The sequence below is a fragment of the Pseudophryne corroboree genome, chromosome 1 (genome assembly GCF_028390025.1).
Source record: "Pseudophryne corroboree isolate aPseCor3 chromosome 1, aPseCor3.hap2, whole genome shotgun sequence".
NCBI classification, from domain to species: domain Eukaryota; kingdom Metazoa; phylum Chordata; class Amphibia; order Anura; family Myobatrachidae; genus Pseudophryne; species Pseudophryne corroboree.
This window is the reverse complement of record NC_086444.1, coordinates 307,050,729-307,069,517: the sequence shown is the minus strand read 5'-3', so window position 1 is coordinate 307,069,517 and position 18,789 is coordinate 307,050,729. Positions and strand designations below refer to the sequence as shown.

The window sequence follows — 18,789 nt, the reverse complement described above, 5'->3', positions numbered from 1 at the left end:
GTGTGTTACACCAGAAGGGACAGTACACTGACTCAGATGCCATACACACACACACATACTGTAGGTACAAGTAACAGAATCATCACCAAGGCTAAATAATGCATGCCTGGTTGCTGGGTTATAGCTCTTCCCATTTCATTGTAATGACCACCTAAAATACAGGTTGGCAAGACATGCTGGGAATTGTAGTTCCCCAGCAGCTGGAGACGTGTTTAAGCCCTCCACGGCGGAGCTGGATGGGCACAATAAGGAGGTGATCGTGTGTTCGCCCCCCCCATATGCACCGTGCTGACAGGTTACCCTACTGTGACAGCCCCCGTGTCCCTGTTTTCAGGAAGAGGATGGATACCACCTCGCCCAGGAGCAACGGAGACAGTGCATACTCCCGGTGTCGGTGTCCCGGGGCTGCCGTGGTGCAGTGTGGGAGAGCGGTAACGTACGCAGGGCCTGTCCTCCCACCCTCCTGCCGCTGCAGGTACTTGGCGAGCTGTCACTGAACTCCCTTCTTTTCAGAACAGGCCTCGGTAGCACTGGATTCAGTCACTTACCGTGTCGGTGGTTTCCTCCTCCTCTCTCCGGTTCGGCGACACTAGCAGTTGCGCCCGGTCACCGAGCCGACTCACTGCGCGCGCATCTCCGACCAGCGCTCAGCCAGTCGCGAGCAGCAGGAGAGGGGGGCGTAAGCCTGTGCGGGTGTCAGCGAGCGCGAGGCGAAGGGCGGGGAGAGCGACGTCATTGTGTCAGCAGCTTGCAGCACAATGTGCAGTGTGGTCGGTGAGCAATGATTGGCAAATTGGCGGCGGCGAGGTCTCTGGCTGTCATGTCAGTGACCGAGGAGATTGCTGGGCGACAACTTCTTACCGGCGCAATAAGCTTCTTCAAGAGGTTGCCTAGCATGCCATGTACTGTAGTCCCTGTATTACCATTACATTCATAGGTATTGTTCTTAATAGGGAAATAGGCTTTAATAAGTGTACCCCACTAACATTATCTGGGGATCGATTGCAGATTATGGCTCATTTGCATCTCTGTAAGCAAAAGGTGAAAACAATATTACATAGTAGACATTTTGCAAGTACGCCCCACAAACAGGGCCACTTTATCAGTAATCTATCTCAGCTTGATGCCCAAAATTGAATTGGGGTGTGTAATTAGACTGGCCGCATATATCATTCGTCACTTGCAGGGACAGGTGCTCCAAAAGTAGCCTAGCCCTTCAATGTGTAACTTATTATGAGTGGTAGCCTCAACCCCGGCACAACAAATGCACCAGATATCTGCAAAAATGCTCATATACTGATGAGTGACACTGGAAGAAAACACACTCTAAAGGGCCCTACACACATGCCGATATCACTGCACGATATGAACGATCTCGTTCATTAATGAACGAGATAACGTTCATATCGTGCAGTGTGGAGGCACCAGCGATAAACGATGCGCGGCCCCGCGCTCGTTCATCGCTGGTGCTATGTCGGCTGTGCATGCAGGCCAATATGGACGAGATCGTCCATATTTGCCTGCAAGTCTACGGAGCCGGGTGACGGGGGGAGTGAAGAAACTTCACTCCCCCCGTCACTGCCGCCGGGTCGCCCGTTGCCCGTATCGGCGGTCGGGCAGCTCGGCTGCACATCGCCGAGTGTGTAGGGCCTATAAGGCAGACTTCCTCCATTTGAAACTTATGTTCTCATCCTTCAGTGGTGCTCTTTCCCTCGCTAAACAGTCATGCTTCAAGAACCTCATCTCCCAGTTTTCCAACCCCCGACACCTCTTTGCCACTCTCAACTCACTCCTCTGCCCACCTCCACCTCGTCTCTACTCCTCACTCTGCTTTTGACTTTGCCACTTTCTTCACATCCAAAATTGACTCCATATGTCAGGACATCAAATTACACAAGACCATCAGCAACCAGTCACCTCCTACCCTTTACCACCCCTCCCTCTCACCAAGCTTGACATCGTTCTCCCATGTATGTTGTGAGGAAGTCATGGCCCTCATCTATTCCCCCCAACACACACACACCTTCCCATATGACCCTATCCCCTCCCGCCTCCTCCGCTATCTCTCTCCTTTTTTCTATTGCCATCTTTCCCACCTTCTCAATCTCTCCCTCTCATCAGGCACTGTCCCCTCTGCCTTCAAGCATGCAGTCGTCTCTCCTATTCTTAAAATACCTACCCTTGATCCAAACACTCTCTCCAACTACCGACCCATGAGGGTAATTCCAAGTTGATCGCAGCAGGATTTCTGATAGCAATTGGGCAAAACCATGTGCACTGCAGGGGAGGCAGATATAACGTGCAGAAAGAGTTAGATTTGGGTGGGTTATTTTATTTCTGTGCAGGGTAAATACTGGCTGCTTTATTTTTACACTGCAAATTAGAATGCAGATTGAACACACCCCACCCAAATCTAACTCTCTTGCACATGTTATATCTGCCTCCCCTGCAGTGCACATGGTTTTGCCCAATTGCTAACAAAAATCCTGCTGCGATCAACTTGGAATTACCCCCCATATCTCTCCTCCCTTTTGACTCTAAACTCCTTGAGCATATTGTCTACTACCGCCTTACTTCCTTTCTTTCCTCACATTCATTGCTTGACCCATTCCAGTCTGGCTTCCGTCCTCTCCATTCCACTGAAACTGCCCTCACAAAAGTCTGCAATGACCTCCATGCTGCCAAATCTAAGGGCCACTACTCTGCTTATTTTTATTTTTTTTACCTCCCTACTGCTTTTGACACTGTGGAGCACCCTCTCCTTCTGCAAATCCTTCACTCCATTGGTCTGTGTGATACTGCCCACTCATGGCTTTCTTCTTACCTCTCTGACCGTTCATTATCTGTCTCCTCTCATGACTCCACCTCTCCCCCCCCCCCCCTTACTACCACAAACTGTAGGTGTCCCCCAAGGTTCTGTTCTTGGTCCTCTCCTTTTCTCTCTCTATACGTCCTCTTTAGGTGAGCTCAGTTATTTTAACTTCCAATATCATGTCTATGCTGATGATACTCAAATCTACCTTTCCTACCTGGACCTCTACACCGCTCTCCTCACTCGTATCTCCAACTGTCTCACTGCTATCTCTTCTTGGATGTCCCAGCGCTTTCTTAAACTTAACATGTCTAAGACTGAGTGGATCATCTTCCACCCTCCCGCATAACCTCAACTCCCACAATCTCATTATCTATTGATGGTAGAACTATCTCCTCTAGCCCCCAAGTGAGCTGTCTTGGAGTAATCCTTGACTCCTCTCGCTCCTTCAAACCATACATTCAGCACCTCTCACAAACCTGCCGTTTTCATCTAAAAAATATTTCCAGGATCAGACCCTTACTGACCCAGGATGCTCTAAGAGCCTTATCCACTCACTGGTCATCTCCAGACTAGACTACTGCAATCTCCTCTTGACTGGCATCCCTGGCAAATGCCTCTCTCCACTCCAATCTATCCTCAATGCTGCAGCCCGGCTCATCTTCCTCACCAAACGAACTACATCCACCTCCTCTCTTCTACAAGCCCTTTACTGGCTTCCCTTCCAGAATCCAATTCAAGCTTATCACATTCGCCTACAAAGTCCTCACCCACTCCTCTCCCTTTTACATCTCTGACCTTATCTCTCTTTACACTCCCACCCATCCGCTTCACTCCGCTAATGCACGCTGACTCTCACGCCTACTGATTACTTCCTCCCACTCCTACCTCCAAGATTTTTCATGTGCTGTTTTCTTTCTCTGGAATTCCCTACCTCTCCCCCTCAGACTCTCCACCTCTCTACAAAAATACAGGCTCTCAAGAACCACTTCTTCACCAAACCCAGCCATATCTCATCCTAATCCTCTGTTCCACGCTCTCGTTCTACTCCATCTGTGTCACCCCTGTCTGTCTGCCCCTCCCATTTAGAATGTAAGCTCTCCTGAGTAGGGACCTCTTCCCTCATGTGCTTATCTTTTTCTTACTTTAATAATCTTCAACTGCACCAAATCCCGCGGTTTTCTGCCACATGATTCTTATTTCAGTGTAAATTGTTGATGCAGCTATGTTTATTTACCCTGTACTTCTCCTATATTGTCTACAAGTGTAAGTTGCTGTTTGCCTGTTTTAAGTATTTGTTTATGTACTCTGTTATTGGGCGCTGCAGAACCATTGTGGCTCCATGTAAATAAAGGATAATAATAAAGTAACGGGACTTCTGAACATATGCTGTCTACTGACTACGCATGGGCGGTGGTCATTGAAGGGCTCTGCCCTAAGCTTGCATAGGCTTCAGAGCATGGTAATTCTAACAGTGACGTATCCTACAGAGAAACCTATGGGGTTGCACCTGCTGTGACCACTGCGGTTCATCCTTGTGACATGATTCTTAATATTTAGAGATAATCCCCAAAAACTGGATTTTTTTTTGGAGATATGCCACAAATAAGTATTTGCCAGCCCGTGGCAAATGATAACTAGATCTCACTTCAAGCCAGGTACTGGCTGGCAACTTTCAGCCTGAAACAAACACAAGCATGTGGTCCCTGGTTTTTCTAACTGCAACAGAAAAAATTGAATAACAAATATCTTACATAGAAACATAGAATTTGACGGCAGATAAGAACCACTTGGCCCATCTAGTCTGATTCTTTAGGTAATATCAACCCTTTATGAACCTTAGTAATATACGTAGTGTATAGAAATTACTGGGTGCGCAAAGACAGCAGCTGAAATAATGTCTCTCTCCTATGAGGTTCCTTTTAACCCTCACCACAAGTGCACAGAAAAACAAATATGGAGAGTTCCATTTAACTAGCGTATCAGTGATTTCTTCCTGGTTTCATTTCATTCCATCATATTCTCATGAGAGTGATGCCCTAAAAAGCAATGGAAAAGTAATGTATGGTGAAGTACCATTTTAATTTGAACAACACATACACAATACATAAAAAATACACAATGGGATCAGATTTTGAACATGGACCCTCATTCCGAGTTGATCACAGCAGTTCATCGCAAAAGGCAAAAATACGCAAACTGCGCATGCGCGAAGGTAGAAATGCGCGTGCGCAAAAGGGAGCAATACGACGCTTGTGCAAATTTACTAACTGAAAATCAGCACGTACTACATCACCGAAAACAGGGAGTGACGGAGGCGTGGCAGAGGCTCGGCTTCGCTATCTAACGAAATGGGCGTGAAAGTGGGCGGCTAGTGTGGGAGTATGCAACCGGCAGTAGGCGTGTTTTGAGCAGAAATGCGTAGCCAATGGTAAAAAGTACACAACAAATGTTCGCTATCTTGACGCAGCCGAGGAGTAACTGGCCCTACACACTGGCCGACATCACTGCACGATATGAACGATCTCGTTCATTAATGAACGAGATAACGTTCATATCGTGCAGTGTGGAGGCACCAGCGATGAACGATGCGCGGCCCCGCGCTCGTTCATCGCTGGTGCCATGTCGGCTGTGCATGCAGGCCAATATGGACGAGATCGTCCATATTTGCCTGCACGTCTACGGAGCCGGGTGACGGGGGGAGTGAAGAAACTTCACTCCCCCCGTCACTGCCCCCCGCCGCCGGGTCGGCCGTATCGGCCGTCAGGCACCTCGGTGGCCAATCGCGTAATGTGTAGGGCCTATCTGTCTGCAGCTACTCAGCACTTGCGAAGTACTGTTACAAGTGTGTCTGCCCTATTTAGCAATTAATTGGCAAATTAATTCACCTGTTGAGCAATTACTTGCCAAACACTGCAGTTACAAATGACTCCAAACAGCAATTGTATGCCCACATAACAAATGTACATTTACCAGGTCTAAATCTGACACACTCACAAATAATGCACTGTCTTTTAATTATTTGTTAAAATACTTTGATGTTAACTGCATGTTTAAATTATTTGCTTAATACTTTTCGATTTAATCAAGTGTGATTAAACCAACTTATAAACTACATCAGCTAAATGTTCTCGACATCTTCCTTTGTACATACCAAATAACATGAGCGACATAATGCAGCCTACACTTAATGTTACTTACTAACACTTTTTCTCTGACGTCCTAGTGGATGCTGGGGACTCCGTAAGGACCATGGGGAATAGCGGCTCCGCAGGAGACTGGGCACAGCTAAGAAAGATTTAGGACTACCTGGTGTGCACTGGCTCCTCCCACTATGACCCTCCTCCAGACTTCAGTTAGAATCCTGTGCCCGGCTGAGCTGGATGCACACTAGGGGCTCTCCTGAGCTCCTAGAGAGAAAGTATATTTTAGGTTTTTTATTTTACAGTGAGGTCTGCTGGCAACAGACTCACTGCAGCGAGGGACTAAGGGGAGAAGAAGCGAACCTACCTAACTGGTGGTAGCTTGGGCTTCTTAGGCTACTGGACACCATTAGCTCCAGAGGGATCGACCGCATGGAACCGGCCATTGATGTTCGGTCCCGGAGCCGCGCCGCCGGCCCCCTTACAGAGCCAGAAGCAAGAAGAATCCGGAAAATCGTCGGCAGAAGACATCAGTCTTCACCAAGGTAGCGCACAGCACTGCAGCTGTGCGCCATTGCTCCTCATACACACTTCACACTCCCGTCACTGAGGGTGCAGGGCGCTGGGGGGGGGGGGGGCCCTGAGCAGCAATAAAAACACCTTGGTTGGCAAATATATCATATACATAGCCCCAGAGGCTATATATGTGATAAATACCCCTGCCAGAATCCATAAAAAAGCGGGAGAAAAGTCAGCCGAAAAAGGGGCGGAGCCATCTCCCTCAGCACACTGGCGCCATTTCTCCCTCACAGCTCCGCTGGAAGGAAGCTCCCTGGCTCTCCCCTGCAGTCTACACTACAGAAAGGGTAAAAAAGAGAGGGGGGGCACTAAATTTAGGCGCAATATACATATAGCAGCTATAAGGGGATATAATTTAGTTAATCCCTGTATTATATAGCGCTCTGGTGTGTGCTGGCATACTCTCTCTCTGTCTCCCCAAAGGGCTTTGTGGGGTCCTGTCTTCTGTCAGAGCATTCCCTGTGTGTGTGCGGTGTGTCGGTACGGCTGTGTCGACATGTTTGATGAGGAGACTTATGTGGAAGAGGAGCAGGTGCCTATAAATGTGTTGTCACCCCCTGCGGGGCAGACACCGGAGTGGATGGACTTGTGGAAGGAATTACGCGAAAGTGTCGACTCCTTACATAAAAAATTTGACGACATGCCAAATGCGGGGCAGCCGGCTTCTCAGCCCGTGCCTGCCCAGACGTCTCAAAGGTCATCAGGGGCTCTAAAACGCCCGCTACCTCAGATGGCAGACACATATGTCGACACGGATACTGATACCAGTGTCGACGACGAAGAGACTAATGTAACGTCCAATAGGGCCACTCGTTATATGATTGAGGCAATGAAAAATGTTTTACACATTTCTGAGGTGACCCAAGGTACCACAAAAAAGGGTATTATGTTTGGGGAGAAAAAACTACCAGTAGTTTTTCCCCCTTCTGAAGAATTAAATGAAGTGTGTGAAGTAGCGTGGGCTTCCCCCGATAAAAAATTGGTAATTTCAAAAAAATTACTAATGGCGTACCCTTTCCCGCCAGAGGATAGGTCACGTTTGGAAACACCCCCTAGGGTGGATAAAGCACTTACGCGCTTATCAAAAAAGGTGGCACTGCCGTCCCAGGATACGGCCACACTAAAGGAACCTGCTGACAGAAAGCAGGAGGCTCTCCTGAAGGCTATATATACGCACACTGGTATTATACTGAGACCAGCTATTGCTTCAGCATGGATGTGCAGTGCTGCAGCTGCATGGTCAGACTCCCTGTCAGAAAACATTGACACCCTAGACAGGGACACTATATTGCTAAACGTAGAGCATATTAAAGACGCTGTCTTCTACATAAGAGATGCACAGAGGGATATTTGCCGTCTGGCATCTAAAATAAGTGCACTGTCCATTTCTGCCAGGAGAGGGTTATGGACCCGGCAGTGGACAGGTGATGCAGATTCTAAAAGGCACATGGAAGTTTTGCCTTATAAGGGTGAGGAGTTGTTCGGGGATGGTCTTTCGGACCTAGTGTCCACAGCAACGGCTGGGAAGTCAGCATTTTTGCCGCATGTCCCCTCACAACCAAAGAAAGCACCGTATTATCAGGTACAGTCTTTTCGCCCCCAAAAGAGCAGTCGGGGCAGAGGCGCGTCCTTTCTGCCCAGAGGCAGAGGTAGGGGAAAAAAGCTGCAGCATACAGCCACTTCCCAGGAACAAAAGTCATAGAAACATAGAATTTGTCGGCAGATAAGAACCACTTGGCCCATCTAGTCTGCCCCTTTTTTTTTTTTTTTATATTATTTTTTATCACTAACCTTATTTGATCCTTATTTCTTTGTAAGGATATCCTTATGTCTATCCCATGCATGTTTAAATTGCTCTACTGTCTTAGCCTCTACCACCTCTGATGGGAGGCTATTCCACTTGTCCACTACCCTTTCTGTGAAATAATTTTTCCGCAAATTTCCCCTGAACCTCCCCCCCTCCAGTCTCAGTGCATGTCCTCGTGTCCTATTGCTTCTCTTCATTTGGAGAATGTTTCCCTCCTGGACTTTGTTAAAACCCTTCATATATTTGAAAGTTTCTATCATGTCCCCCCTTTCCCTTCTCTGCTCCAAACTATACATATTGAGATTTCTTAGTCTTTCTGGGTATGTTTTGTGATGTAGGCCATGCACCATTTTAGTTGCCCTCCTTTGTACAGTTTCTAATGTATTAATATCCTTTTGAAGATATGGCCTCCAGAACTGAATACAGTATTCTAGATGAGGCCGTACTAATGACCTATACAGTGGCATTATTACTTCTTTCTTTCTGCTGCTGATTCCTCTCCCAATGCAGCCAAGCATCTGACTAGCCTTCCTCATTGCCTTGTTACATTGCTTACCTGCTTTTAAGTAATCTGAAATAGTGACTCCTAGATCCCTTTCCTCCTCAGTAGTTTCCAGTATAGTGCCATTAATACTGTATTTAGCTTTAGGATTTTTGAGACCCAAGTGCATGATTTTGCATTTTTTGGCATTAAACTGTAATTGCCAGACTCTTGACCATTCCTCTAGTCTACCTAGATCCTCAATCATTTGTTTTACCCCACCTGGTGTGTCTACCCTGTTGCATACCTTTGTGTCATCTGCAAAAAGGCATACTTTCCCTTTAATGCCATTTGCAATGTCACCAATAAAGATATTAAAAAGCACTGGTCCAAGTACAGATCCCTGGGGTACTCCACTGGTAACATTTCCCTCCTGTGAATGCACTCCATTTACCACAACTCTCTGTTTTCTATCCTTCAACCAAGATCTTATCCATTCAATAATCCTAATATCCAATCCCAAACTTTCAAGTTTATTTAGCAGTCTGCGATGTGGAACTGTGTCAAAAGCCTTACTAAAGTCTAGATAAGCTATATCCATGGCTCCACCTTTATCCATCACTTTAGTCACACAATCAAAAAAGTCAATAAGATTTGTTTGACATGATCTCCCCCCAGTGAATCCATGCTGTTTGGGATCCAGTAAATTGCCGGATTTGAGATAATCTACAACTCTTTCTTTTAAGAGTGTTTCCATCAATTTCCCTACTACTGATGTAAGACTCACTGGTCTGTAGTTGTTTGCCTCTTCCTTGCTTCCACTTTTGTGCAGTGGGACTACGTTTGCTCTTTTCCAGTCCCCTGGAATTTCTCCTGTAGCTAATGACTGGTTGAATAATTCTGTCAATGGTGCTACCAGCACCTCTTTAAGTTCTTTTAATATCCTTGGATGTATCCCATCTGGCCCCATAGATTTGTCCACTTTCAGCTTTGAGAGTTCTGTTAGGACCTTCTCCTCTGTAAATGTACTTGTTTCATTTTCCTGAATATCCCTGCAACTTAACTGTGGCCCCTTCCCCTCTCTTTTAGTAGTAAATACTGAGCAAAAATAATCATTAAGATGATCTGCTATTAAATTGTCTCCTTCAACAAGACTCCCAGTGTCCGTCTTTAGTTTTATAATTCCGCCTTTTGTTTTTCTCTTTTCGCTTATATACCTAAAAAAAGTTTTGCCTCCTTTACCCACTGACTGGGCCATTTTCTCCTCAGCTTGTGCCTTTGCCCATCTGATTACCTTCTTTGTCTCCTTCTGTCTAACAAGATATATCTTTTTGTCTTCATTATTTTGTGTCTGCTTATATTTCCTAAAAGCCATCTTTTTTGCTCTCACAATATTTGCTACTTCTTTTGCAAACCACACTGGCTTCCTTTTCCTTGTGTTTTTCCTAACAGTTTTGATACAAAGGTCTGTTGCCTTCAATATTGCACATTTGAATGTTTCCCACCTCTCCTGCACTGTTTCCAAGTTCCTCCACTCTGCCAAATAATCGCTTACACATTTTCCCATCCCTACAAAATCAGCCTTCCTAAAATCCAACACCTTTGTTTTTGTATGGGACGAGTCAGTCTCTGTCTTAATGCTGAACCATACTGCTTGATGATCACTGGATCCCAGGTTTTCACCCACTTTTACGTCCGATAATCTGTCTCCATTTGTAAGTATTAAGTCTAATATTGCGTCTTTCCGAGTGGGCTCCCTCACCAATTGGTGGAGGGATGCTCCCTGAAGGGAATTTAAAATGTTCCTACTTCTAGTGGAACTAGCAACAGACACCTCCCAGTTTACATCAGGAAGATTAAAGTCTCCCATGATTATTACCTCTCCTTTTAATGCCATTTTAGTTATGTCCTGCAATAGGTTCTTGTCAAGTTCCTCTTCCTGACCTGGTGGCCTGTATATCACGCCAATACGAATAATCAACTTTTCCCCTGTTTCTATGGTCACCCAAAGGGCCTCAGTTTTTTCTTCAATACTTTGTATTAATGTAGTATTTATGGCATTTTTAACATACATTGCTACCCCTCCTCCGATTTTTCCAATTCTGTCCTTCCTAAATAAAGTATATCCCGGTATAGCTATGTCCCAGTCATGGGGGGACATAGGATTTTCAAGTCCTCCACCGCTTCCTCTGCTAAGTCCGTCGCATGACGCTGGGGCTCAACAGGCGGTGCCAGGTACGGTGGGGGCCCGTCTCAAAAACTTCAGCAATCAGTGGGCTCGCTCACAAGTAGATCCCTGGATCCTTCAAGTGGTATCTCAGGGGTACAGGCTGGAATTCGATACATTCCCCCCCCCCCCCCCCCCGCCGTTTCCTCAAATCTGCCTTACCAACGACTCCCTCAGAAAGGGAGGCTGTGTTAGAGGCAATTCACAAGCTGTATTCCCAGCAGGTGATAGTCAAGGTGCCCCTACTTCAACAAGGACAGGGTTACTATTCCACAATGTTTGTGGTACCGAAACCGGACGGTTCGGTGAGACCCATTTTAAATTTGAAATCCTTGAACACATATTTAAGAAAATTCAAGTTCAAGATGGAATCGCTCAGGGCGGTTATTGCAAGCCTGGAAGAGGGGGATTACATGGTATCTCTGGACATCAAGGATGCTTACCTGCATGTCCCCATTTACCATCCTCACCAGGAGTACCTCAGATTTGTGGTACAGGATTGTCATTACCAATTCCAGACGTTGCCGTTCGGCCTGTCCACGGCACCGAGGGTATTTACCAAGGTAATGGCCGAAATGATGATACTCCTTCGGAAAAGGGAGTTTTAATTATCCCATACTTGGACGATCTCCTGATAAAGGCGAGGTCCAGAGAGCAGTTGTTGGTCGGCGTAGCATTATCTCAGGAGGTGCTACACCAGCACGGTTGGATTCTGAATATTACAAAGTCACAGCTGGTTCCGGCGACACTTCTACTGTTCCTGGGGATGATTCTGGACACAGTCCATAAAAAAGTGTTTCTCCCAGAGGAGAAAGCCAAGGAGCTGTCATCTCTAGTCAGAGGCCTCCTGAAACCAAAACAGGTGTCGGTGCATCACTGCACGCAAGTCCTGGGAAAGATGGTAGCTTCCTACGAAGCAATTCCATTCGGCAGGTTCCATGCCAGAACCTTTCAGTGGGACCTGTTGGACCAATGGTACGGATCGCATCTTCAAATGCATCGGTTGATAACCCTGTCTCCAAGGACCAGGGTGTCTCTGCTGTGGTGGCTGCAGAGTGCTCATCTCAGAGAGGGCCGCAGATTCGGCATACAGGACTGGGTCCTGGTGACCAGGGATGCCAGCCTTCAAGGCTGGGGGGTAGTCACACGGGGAAGAAACTTCCAAGGACTTTGGTTAAGTCAGGAGACTTCCCTACACATAAATGTTCTGGAACTGAGGGCCATTTACAATGCCCTAAGTCAGGCAAAGCCCCTGCTTCAAAACCAGCCGGTTCTGATCCAGTCAGACAACATCACGGCAGTCGCCCATGTAAACCGACAGGGCGGCACAAGAAGCAGGACGGCAATGGCAGAAGCCACAAGGATTCTCCGATGGGCGGAAAATCACGTGTTAGCACTGTCAGCAGTGTTCATTCCGGGAGTGGACAACTGGGAAGCAGACTTCCTCAGCAGGCACGACCTCCACCCGGGAGAGTGGGGACTTCATCCAGAAGTCTTCCAACTGATTGTAAACCGTTGGGAAAGGCCACAGGTGGACATGATGGCGTCCCGCTTAAACAAAAAGCTAGAAAAATATTGCGCCAGGTCAAGAGACCCTCAGGCAATAGCTGTGGACGCTCTAGTGACACCGTGGGTGTACCGGTCGGTTTATGTGTTCCCTCCTCTTCCTCTCATACCCAAGGTACTGAGGATAATAAGGAAAAGAGGAGTAAGAACTATTCTCATTGTTCCAGATTGGCCAAGAAGGTCTTGGTACCCGGAACTTCAAGAATTAATCTCAGAGGACCCATGGCCTCTGCCGCTCAGACAGGACCTGCTGCTGCAGGGGCCCTGTCTGTTCCAAGACTTACCGCGGCTGCGTTTGACGGCATGGCGGTTGAACACCGGATCCTAAAAGAAAAGGGTATTCCGGAGGAAGTCATTCCTACGCTCATTAAAGCTAGGAAAGATGTAACCGTACTACATTATCACCGCATATGGCGAAAATATGTTGCGTGGTGTGAGGCCAGGAAGGCCCCAACGGAGGAATTCCAGCTAGGTCGATTTCTGCACTTCCTACAGTAAGGGGTGACTATGGGCCTAAAACTGGGTTCCATTAAGGTCCAGATTTCGGCTCTGTCGATTTTCTTCCAAAAAGAACTGGCTTCACTGCCTGAAGTTCAGATATTTGTCAAGGGAGTGCTGCATAGTCAGCCTCCTTTTGTGCCTCCAGTGGCACCGTGGGACCTCAACGTGGTGTTGGGTTTCCTAAAGTCACATTGGTTTGAGTCACTCAAAACCGTGGATTTGAAATATCTCACGTGGAAAGTGGTCATGCTTTTGGCCTTGGCTTCGACAAGGCGTGTCAGAATTGGCGGCTTTGTCATGTAAAAGCCCCTATTTGATTTTCCATATGGATAGGGCAGAATTGAGGACTCGTCCCCAGTTTCTTCCTAAGGTGGTATCAGCTTTTCACTTGAACCAACCTATCGTGGTGCCTGCGGCTACTAGGGACTTGGAGGACTCCAAGTTACTGGACGTTGTCAGGGCCTTGAAAATTTATGTTTCCAGGACGGCTGGAGTCAGGAAGACTGACTCGCTATTTATCCTGTATGCACCCAACAAGCTGGGTGCTCCTGCTTCAAAGCAGACTATTGCTCGCTGGATTTGTAGCACAATTCAGCTTGCGCATTCTGTGGCTGGCCTGCCGCAGCCTAAATCTGTAAAAGCCCATTCCACGAGGAAAGTGGGCTCTTCTTGGGCGGCTGCCCGAGGGGTCTCGGCTTTACAACTTTGCCGAGCTGCTACTTGGTCAGGGGCAAACACGTTTGCAAAATTCTACAAATTTGATACCCTGGCTGAGGAGGACCTTGAGTTCTCTCATTCGGTGCTGCAGAGTCATCCGCACTCTCCCGCCCGTTTGGGAGCTTTGGTATAATCCCCATGGTCCTTACGGAGTCCCCAGCATCCACTAGGACGTCAGAGAAAATAAGATTTTACTCACCGGTAAATCTATTTCTCGTAGTCCGTAGTGGATGCTGGGCGCCCGTCCCAAGTGCGGACTGTCTGCAATACTTGTATATAGTTATTGTTAACTAAAAGGGTTATTGTTGAGCCATCTGTTGAGAGGCTCTGTTATGTTCATACTGTTAACTGGGTATAATATCACGAGTTATACGGTGTGATTGGTGTGGCTGGTATGAGTCTTACCCGGGATTCAAAATCCTTCCTTATTGTGTCAGCTCTTCCGGGCACAGTATCCTTACTGAAGTCTGGAGGAGGGTCATAGTGGGAGGAGCCAGTGCACACCAGGTAGTCCTAAATCTTTCTTAGCTGTGCCCAGTCTCCTGCGGAGCCGCTATTCCCCATGGTCCTTACGGAGTCCCCAGCATCCACTACGGACTACGAGAAATAGATTTACCGGTGAGTAAAATCTTATTTTTTGTTTTGTTTTGTTTTTGGAATATGTGTCCATATCTAATACTATGCCATGTTGCCCTTAGTAACCCAAGTTCAATTCCAAGTTTGTTTGTTTTTTATATGCCCAGTTAAGTGTTGTGCAAGGCATACATTTTTAACATTATAATATTCAATGTTTGTAAGAATATTCTGTTTGTTCGCTTGTTCCACAAATGTAAATATGCCATGTTAAAGTTTACAGTGCACAGTTTTCAAGAGTGCATAACCTTTAATAAAACACACAAACAAGTGTTTTAATTTTTTTTTTACTTCGATAAATAAAGTAAAGCAACAACACAACATGGCTACAAATGAGCATGACATACAAAGTTGGACATAGCAACAAGCAGCTGCCAGTGGCAAATTTGACATAGCAGAACCAAGTACTATGGTAACCCCATCTACTGGCAAAATATGAAGTATAATATTTACTAATAATATGTTGTGAACCCCCAGCCAGACGATACATTTAGGGGAACTGAGGTAGATTCTGGACCCAATACACCAACCCTAACATACACAGCACGCTAGGAAGAGGAAGATGGCTCAAGTGTACAGGAAAATAACTCACAGGCTACAAATCCAAAAATAACACAACCCTCTTTCACCTTGAGGGAGTTGTACATTCTGGCCACACAAGCCAAAAAAAACAAAACATAGAAGCAAAATGTCAAACATGGGTTCTGGGCACCTGGAGAGACATCACTTTCTCTTCTTTTTCCCCGCCTGATGTTGTTCTTCACAGCTCGGTCTGCGAAGTGACCTTCGAGGGCCCTGCCCAGTGGGATGTTCTTCCTGGGCAGAGGGAGGGGAGGGAGCAGATGTGGCTGGCTCTCTGCCACTGTGGGTAAGGCAGCCAGCGATGTCCTGGAGTCCTTTCAGAATGGAATTTGCAATTTGTTGGAACGAGGAGGCGAGTTGGTCTTGGCCCTGCCTGATCTCTGCCAGACCTTGGCAGAGTTGAGCTACACCTTGCTCCACACTGGTTCTGTGCTCAGTGAGCCGGACAGGTATCTGGCTTACCTCCCGGATCATCCTGTCCTGAAAATCATTCAGGCTCTCACCATACCTGGCAATTTGAGACAGGATGTCCGGGATAGCAGAGGGTTGGGTGGGGGGGCCAGTTGGAATCTGGACCGATGGAATCTGTGGACCCACCCTGCAGAGACACTAGGTCCCCCCCACCTCAGCCTCAGCCACATAACCCTCCTCTGACTCTACCTGCTCACCCACCTGTGCTGTGTTATGTTAAAAGCAAATAGAAGAATGAGTGGAAAAAGGGAAGAAAAAATCAACATTAGACTTTTGTAACCACTAAATTTGAATTTTAGTAATATGTGTGTAAACTTACCTGGCAAGTCATGTAGATTAACTATTTCAGGCAGGTCCGTGTCCTTATGAGACACCCCACTCGCCTCCTCGTAGCTCACACAGTCCATCGCCAGCTCCTCAAGATCTGTGTATTCCACAGTGGCAGCTGGACCTCCCCCTGTTGCCCTCGAGGCATTCCACTCCACAGACCTCTTGCCCTTCAGGCGGGATTTGAAGTTGGCCCAACTACATATGTGAGTAGAATTAGGGGTAAGGGACATAAAAGTTAAGAATACCTGTTTTCTCTGACGTCCTAGTGGATGCTGGGAACTCCGTAAGGACCATGGGGAATAGACGGCTCCGCAGGAGACTGGGCACATCTAAAGAAAGAATTAGGACTATCTGGTGTGCACTGGCTCCTCCCCCTATGACCCTCCTCCAAGCCTCAGTTAGATTTCTGTGCCCGGCTGAGCTGGATGCACACTAGGGGCTCTCCTGAGCTCCTAGAAAGAAAGTATAATTTAGGTTTTTTATTTTACAGTGAGACCTGCTGGCAACAGGCTCACTGCACCGAGGGACTAAGGGGAGAAGAAGCGAACCTACCTAAGTGGTGGTAGCTTGGGCTTCTTAGGCTACTGGACACCATTAGCTCCAGAGGGATCGCACACAGGACCCGACCTCGTCGTCCGTTCCCGGAGCCGCGCCGCCGTCCCCCTTACAGAGCCAGAAGCAAGAAGGTCCGGAAAATCGGCGGCTGAAGACTTCTGTCTTCTCCAAGGTAGCGCACAGCACTGCAGCTGTGCGCCATTGCTCCTCATGCACACCACACGCTGCGGTCACTGATGGTTGCAGGGCGCTGGGGGGGGGGGGGGGCGCCCTGAGCAGCAATAAATAACACCTTGGCTGGCAAACTGACACCATATATAGCCCCAGAGGCTATATAGGTGTATATTAACCCCTGCCAGAAATCTTAAAATTGCGGGAGAAAGCCCGCCGAAAAAGGGGCGGAGCCATCTCCCTCAGCACACTGGCGCCATTTTCCCTCACAGCTCCGCTGGAAAGATCGCTCCCTGGCTCTCCCCTGCAGTCCTGCACTACAGAAAGGGTAAAAAAGAGAGGGGGGGCACAAATTTAGGCGCAGTATAATATATATGCAGCTATAAGGGGAAAACACACTTTATAGGTGATATCCCTGTGGTATATAGCGCTCTGGTGTGTGCTGGCATACACTCCCTCTGTCTCCCCAAAGGGCTTTGTGGGGTCCTGTCCTCTGTCAGAGCATTCCCTGTGTGTGTGCTGTGTGTCGGTACCGCTGTGTCGACATGTATGATGAGGAAAATGATGTGGAGGCAGAGCAAATGCCTGTAAGTGTGTTGTCACCCCCTGAAGGGTCGACACCTGTGTGGATGGACTTATGGAAGGAATTACGTGACAGTGTCAGCTCCTTACATAAAAGGTTTGACGACATAGGACAGCCGGCTACTCAGCTTGTGACTGTTCCAGCGTCTCAAATGTCATCAGGGGCTTTAAAACGCCCGCTACCTCAGATGGCAGACACAGATGTCGACACGGATACCGACACCAGTGTCGACGACGATGAGACTAATGTACCCTCCAATAGGTCCACCCGTTACATGATTGAGGCAATGAAAAATGTATTACACATTTCTGATAGTACCCCAGGTACCACAAAAAAGGGTATTATGTTCGGTGAGAAAAAAACTCACAGTAGTTTTTCCTGCATCTGAGGAATTAAATGAGGTGTGTGTGGAAGCCTGGACTTCCCCCGATAAGAAATTGATAATTTCTAAACGGTTATTGGCAGCGTACCCTTTCCCGCCAGAGGATAGGTCACGTTGGGAAACATCCCCTAGGGTAGATAAAGCGCTTACACGTTTATCAAAACAGGTGGCACTACCGTCTCCGGATACAGCCGCCCTAAAGGATCCTGCCGATAGAAAGCAGGAAGCTACCCTAAAAGCTATATATACACACACAGGCATTATATTGCGACCAGCGATTGCATCAGCATGGATGTGCAGTGCTGCTGCCGCGTGGTCAGATTCCCTGTTGGATAATATTGATACCCTGGATAGGGACAATATTTTGCTGACAGTAGAGCATATAAAAGACGCTGTCTTATACATGCGTGATGCACAGAGGGATATTTGCCGGCTGGCATCAAAAATAAGTGCAATGTCCATTGCCGGCAGAAGGGGGTTATGGACTCGGCAATGGTCAGGTGATGCCGATTCAAAAAGGCACATGGAAGTTTTGCCTTATAAGGGGGTGGAACTGTTTGGGGATGGTCTTTCAGACCTCGTTTCCACAGCTACGGCTGGGAAATCGACATTTTTGCCACAAGCTACCCCACAGCAAAAGAAAGCACCGTATTATCAAGTACAGTCCATTCGGCCCCAAAAACACAGGAGGGCTCGAGGCGCGTCCTTTCTGCCGAGAGGCAAAGGTAGAGGGAAAAAGCTGCAGCATACAGCCAGTTCCCAAGAGCAAAAGTCCTCCCCCGCATCCGGTAAGTCCACAGCATGACGCTGGGGCTTCACAGGCGGACCCGGGTACGGTGGGGGCCCGTCTCAGAAATTTCAGCACACAGTGGGCTCTCTCACAGGTGGATCCCTGGACCCTTCAAGTAGTATCTCAGGGGTACAGGCTGGAATTCGAGACGTCCCCCCCCCCCCCCCCGCCGTTTTCTAAAATCTGCCTTACCAGCAACTCCCTCTGCCAGGGAGGCAGTGTTGGTGGCTATCCAAAAACTGTATTCACAGCAAGTGATTGTCAAGGTACCCCTCCTTCAGCAAGGAAAGGGTTACTATTCCACAATGTTTGTGGTACCGAAACCGGACGGTTCGGTGAGACCCATCTTAAATTTAAAAGCCTTGAACACTTATATCAAAAGGTTCAAGTTCAAGATGGAATCGCTCAGGGCGGTTATTGCGAGCCTGGACGAGGGGGATTACATGGTCTCCCTGGACA

The 18,789-nt window shown here is 47.6% G+C and overlaps 1 protein-coding gene across 10 annotated transcripts in view; it reads right to left on the bottom strand.

Annotated features, from left to right (window-relative positions):
• The window catches only part of CLIP1 (CAP-Gly domain containing linker protein 1), a 307,706-nt gene extending 306,982 nt beyond the window's left edge, over positions 1-724 (bottom strand). For 4 of the 10 annotated variants that reach the window (XM_063964452.1, XM_063964453.1, XM_063964454.1 and 1 more), the window contains exon 1: positions 549-713. The gene's annotated coding sequence lies outside the window, so the exon portion shown is untranslated. Of the gene's footprint in view, positions 1-548 lie in introns of all 10 variants that reach the window. The other 6 variants (XM_063964456.1, XM_063964457.1, XM_063964458.1 and 3 more) reach the window with 5 other exon arrangements.
• Between the last annotated feature and the right edge of the window lie 18,065 nt (positions 725-18,789).